The following is a 4,647-nucleotide window of genomic DNA, read 5'->3' on the forward strand; positions in this document are numbered from 1 at the left end:
GGTGATTGTTCCAACCGAATTTTCTAAAACTGAACTTGACAAAGCAACAGGCCTGCAATTTATTTTTTCTAAAAAATTTATTCACCATGTCTTTGTTTGATTATACTGTTGCATTTACCTGATTCCAGCTAGTTTGTTTGCAATTTATTAGTACTAGTCATTCACAATAATAATCGATCTAGTTTTGCATGTGGCTGTAAAAATCAGTGTGTACTGTGTACATTTGTCATCCTTGTTGCCTCATATTTCCAATATGGGCTTTAGGCATATGAGTATGCAGCTTCTCATTAAACTGAGACAGTACTTTCGAAGAATCTCTTTTTAATATTTTTCTTTATTATGACGTAATAACGCTATTGCATTTATTTTTATTCGAGTAAGCAACATAGAGTGCATGTAAAATAAGAAAAGGGAGTAAACTTTTGTGGGTCGTCCTCGTCAATACATAGCTTAATAATTACTTCCCTCTTACTTGGATGGCTGAAGCCAAATTAAGTCCGATGGGACTTCTAACTTTGTATTTGTTGCCAGAGCTCCAAGTTAAGGATCCAAACACCAAACTTCCATGAATAGTCTTGTCAGCCACAAAACTAACACTAAATATCATCTTTTCACCAGCTTCTTTGAACTTGAGTTGTTTTGGTTTCACTGTGGCCTTCACCTTCACGCCTGTAGGGCTATCTAACTCGACTTTGGAATCAAAAACTGCTGGGCCATGTCCGTAGTATGTGACAGTTCGTACAATTGTTACACTTCCGTTCATATTGGCAACACCAATTGAAGGATAGTTTAGATCATACATGGGAACTGGTGGGCTTTTACAAGCGACTTTTTTTCCAGTAAGCATTTGAATTTGCGTAGCATAGGCACGAGTACTGCATAAGAAGTCAATTAGATCTTTGGAGCCGAAGTCATATACCAAGCCAGGATCTAGTGCTGCTATGGGATTTACATGCCCGGATCCGTAGTTGAATGGTGACGCTGGAGAATCAGATGGATTTTGCAATATGGCTCTCTTAGTATTGTCCATGGCATTTGCTGTATCATCAAAATGCGCGGAAGATATTGTTAGAACAGGAAAAGTGTAATGATCAATCGCGAATTTGGTTTCAAAATCGAATAGGAGTGGTGGTATTAATTGGGATTTTTTATTCTATAAACCTGTTGTCATTATGGCAGATTTAATAGCTGCTGGACTCCACGAGGGGTGGTGACTTTTTACCATGGCAGCAATTCCAGAAGCATGTGGGCAGGACATGGACGTTCCTGAAATGATATTATAGTCTACGGATCTTCCTGCTGTCGATTCAATACTTACCGGAGACCATGCTGCCAATATCCTCACACCAGGTGCTGTAATGTCAGGCTGCAACGTAAAATTTCATGCTTAGACATAAAGAATCTACAACTATTTTTAAATTTGTTATGTTAATTGACGAACTGATGTTCAACTCAGGTTTTTGTTATCGACAAGAAATTGAACCTACTTTGATGATGTCGGGAGTGATAGTATTTGGTCCGATTGAAGAAAAGAATGCCATTTTTGGTGCACGGGTGGCGTTGAGAATTGTCTTTGTTGGGGATATTTTGGCGGTTGGGTTCCTGTTAGGGAAACAAAATATATTTACTACACTTGAACAGCTATATCGTTCATGAAAAACCTTTTATGAATTTGAACTGCAGACAGATGTTTCAACTGATGTTAGAACTTACTTTGATCGGCTAACGTAATTTTGAAGAACTTGTACTTCATTTCTGTCAAGAACAGTAGTCGGAATGACGTATTGCAAGCTGTACTCATTTAGTCCAAATAAGGAGTCGATAGAAAGTACCATTCCAACACCACCACCCTCTCTTACAACGACGTCGGGGTTGTCAATACCTAATCCACTACAAACCACTATCTTCCTCTTAATCAACTTACGATCTAGAGTGCCGTTGAAACATAAGCTTGTAAACAGAGACAAAAAAAAATAATTCAGAATACGTACATAATAATATATATTCCATGGTATTAAATATCCATACCTTGCTTCTCCCTCTGTGACACCTGCAGCAGCTGCATCTCTTGCAAATATTACCGGATGAAATTTATCCATTTTTAATGGGTTTAGAGAGGATCCCTGAAATTTTACATGTCCCCTTTAAATATAGAGAAACGCATAGATATGTGTGCATCAGGTTCATGATACCTGCTCAAAACTTACCATCAACATCTTTGAATTTCCAAGCTGAACGTTGGAATTGAATTCTCGGTCGAGAGCTAGCAGCGACAGTTAGGAGCCAAGGAGCGGTTTTTGTTGTAGCAAAACCTGAATTTCCTGCTGAGGTAGAAACAAGAATACCTTTCTTGAATGCATGATAAGATCCAATGGAGATGGGATCATCAAAGAAACCATCTGGTCTAGATCCTACAGAGATAGAAATTATATCGACTCCATCACTGATGGCATCATCAAAGGCTGCTAGATTATCAGCGTCTGTACAAGCAACGAACCAACACGTTTTGTATATGGCAAGTCTAGCACTCGGCATGCCTCCCCTAGCAGTTCCACTTGCAATACCAAATAAACTGACGTTATTCACAACTGACCCAGCAACTGTTGATGCAGTGTGAGTTCCATGACCATCGCTATCACGAGGAGATCGGAAGAAAGTTGCATTGAAAGATTCTAGTGGTCCGTATTTTGCTTCATATCCTTTTGGGTAGATTCTTGCACCGATTATCTTCCTACAAAATTAGATTCAATAAGCCGAGTGCCGATTATCTTGCTTATGTACGTAGATTCAACAAAGTGTAAAGGGGAAAAGTCGGCCCACCTCGAAGTTTTAATTTGACAAGTGCTTACCTGTTGCAGTTATTGACTGTAAACTGATCTCCGGCAACACATTCTCCCTTGAATCTCTTCGGTACGGGCCCTAATCCGTTATCATTGAAGCTCTCTGATTCAGGCCAAATTCCTACAATTGCGCATTCAAAAACCAAAGTTCTCAGTCTAATTGAACTTCGTACTTAAACTTTGAAAGGTCAATAAGACTAGAACTTCCAAGTCTTCATACCAGTATCAATGACTCCAACGATCGTGTCTGATTTGGATTCAACTTTTGCGTTATTTTGTGGAACATTGTTGACGCCAAGGAAATCCCAAGAATGAGTAGTATGGAGCTGGTTAGTCTTACTTTCAAAAACTGAAATGACTGATTCTGTTTCTGTAATCCAGAATTTTATCATTATAGATTAGATTGATTAGTAAATGTGACACCAACTGCTATGTGTGTAGACTAGAATTTTGCTTACCGCGAAGTTTTTGTGCTTGTTCTGGCGTGAGTTTGGCTGAAAAGCCTCGAAAGCTCTTATGATAATGGTGAGTTATTGCTTCTTTAGCTTGACCGAAGCTGAAATGAACCAATGAACCAGAGAAAACAAATAATATGATTGTTTTAAATAAAATTAATTAATTAAAGTGGTGCTGGTGCACTTGATCCATAACATGTATTTACCTTCCAGCAACCGATGCAAGCAATTCATGGTTTGACGATATAACCGAATCAGAATCTGGGTATGAGTGTTCTCCCATATACACTATATAAAGCTGCAAATTTTACAATAAAAAAAAAGGTAAGAAAAAGAAAAGGACATATTTCATTAAGTTGTATTTGACCAAGTTCATAAGAATAGAAGATATGGTGATTATCCAATAGTTCAAAGGTTATTTTGTATACCTTGGTTGTGGATACGGCTTCGTTCGCCACAGCATATCTGTTGAAGAAGAAAAGAGTAATGATAATTGTAATATTAGTGTACTTCTCCATGATTTTCATTTCTGGAAATATGTGTTATGTTAGAAAACATGCGGAGCTTCTTATTTATAACTTGAAGTTACGGACATTTCAAAAAGAATATACGAAGTTTTCACACTACTGATGACACTCGACTTAGCTTCGAGGCAATGGAATATGACAATGATGCCAAAGACTTTAAGAAGACGAACGTAGTCAATACGGTGGAAGTGATTGAGTGATACACAAAATTTCAGTCCATTATCTACACCTTTTTCAAAATACTGTCAGTCTCACTAAATATTTATTTTGAAAAGTATATTCAGTCCATTATCTAAGAAATCTTCATGTTTAGTAGAGAGCCTTAGAAACATATATACATAACCCACGCCCATATAAATTCAGGCAATTATCTTAGAAATTTTGGATTCCAAAAAGCTTTAGAAATTAGGAACATGGTCCCTTGATTAGCCTCGAGGTTTGTCTTTAATGAAGACTTTGTTTAACGTTTAGGTCTTTATTTAGCGAAGTTTTAGCCACATAACATGCATGTAGATTTATATCATGGTCCCTTGATTAGCCTTGAGGTGACTATTCAGAGTTACTCCTACTTTACCCATGAATGATCGGGATTCTTCACTTTTCAGAGTTACTCCTACTTTACCCATGAATGATCGGGCCAATACTACGTAATGTAAAACATGATATACACATGAGATCACAAGACAACACAGGCATGAAGTGTAATTTGTCTGAAGTGTCTGTCAGAGGGGGAGAATGAAAAGAGCTAGAATAGTGGCAGATAATAGTCTTACTGGACTTCAATCAGTCATTGCGCACAGCACAAGCAAGAGGTTACCCGATTCT

At 37.8% G+C, this 4,647-nt stretch overlaps 1 pseudogene; it reads right to left on the minus strand.

The window, feature by feature from the left end:
• Positions 1-304: 304 nt before the first annotated feature.
• On the minus strand, positions 305-3,951 carry LOC113310242 (annotated as a pseudogene).
• Between the last annotated feature and the right edge of the window lie 696 nt (positions 3,952-4,647).

The sequence above is a fragment of the Papaver somniferum genome, chromosome 9, assembly GCF_003573695.1.
Source record: "Papaver somniferum cultivar HN1 chromosome 9, ASM357369v1, whole genome shotgun sequence".
NCBI lineage: Eukaryota > Viridiplantae > Streptophyta > Magnoliopsida > Ranunculales > Papaveraceae > Papaver > Papaver somniferum.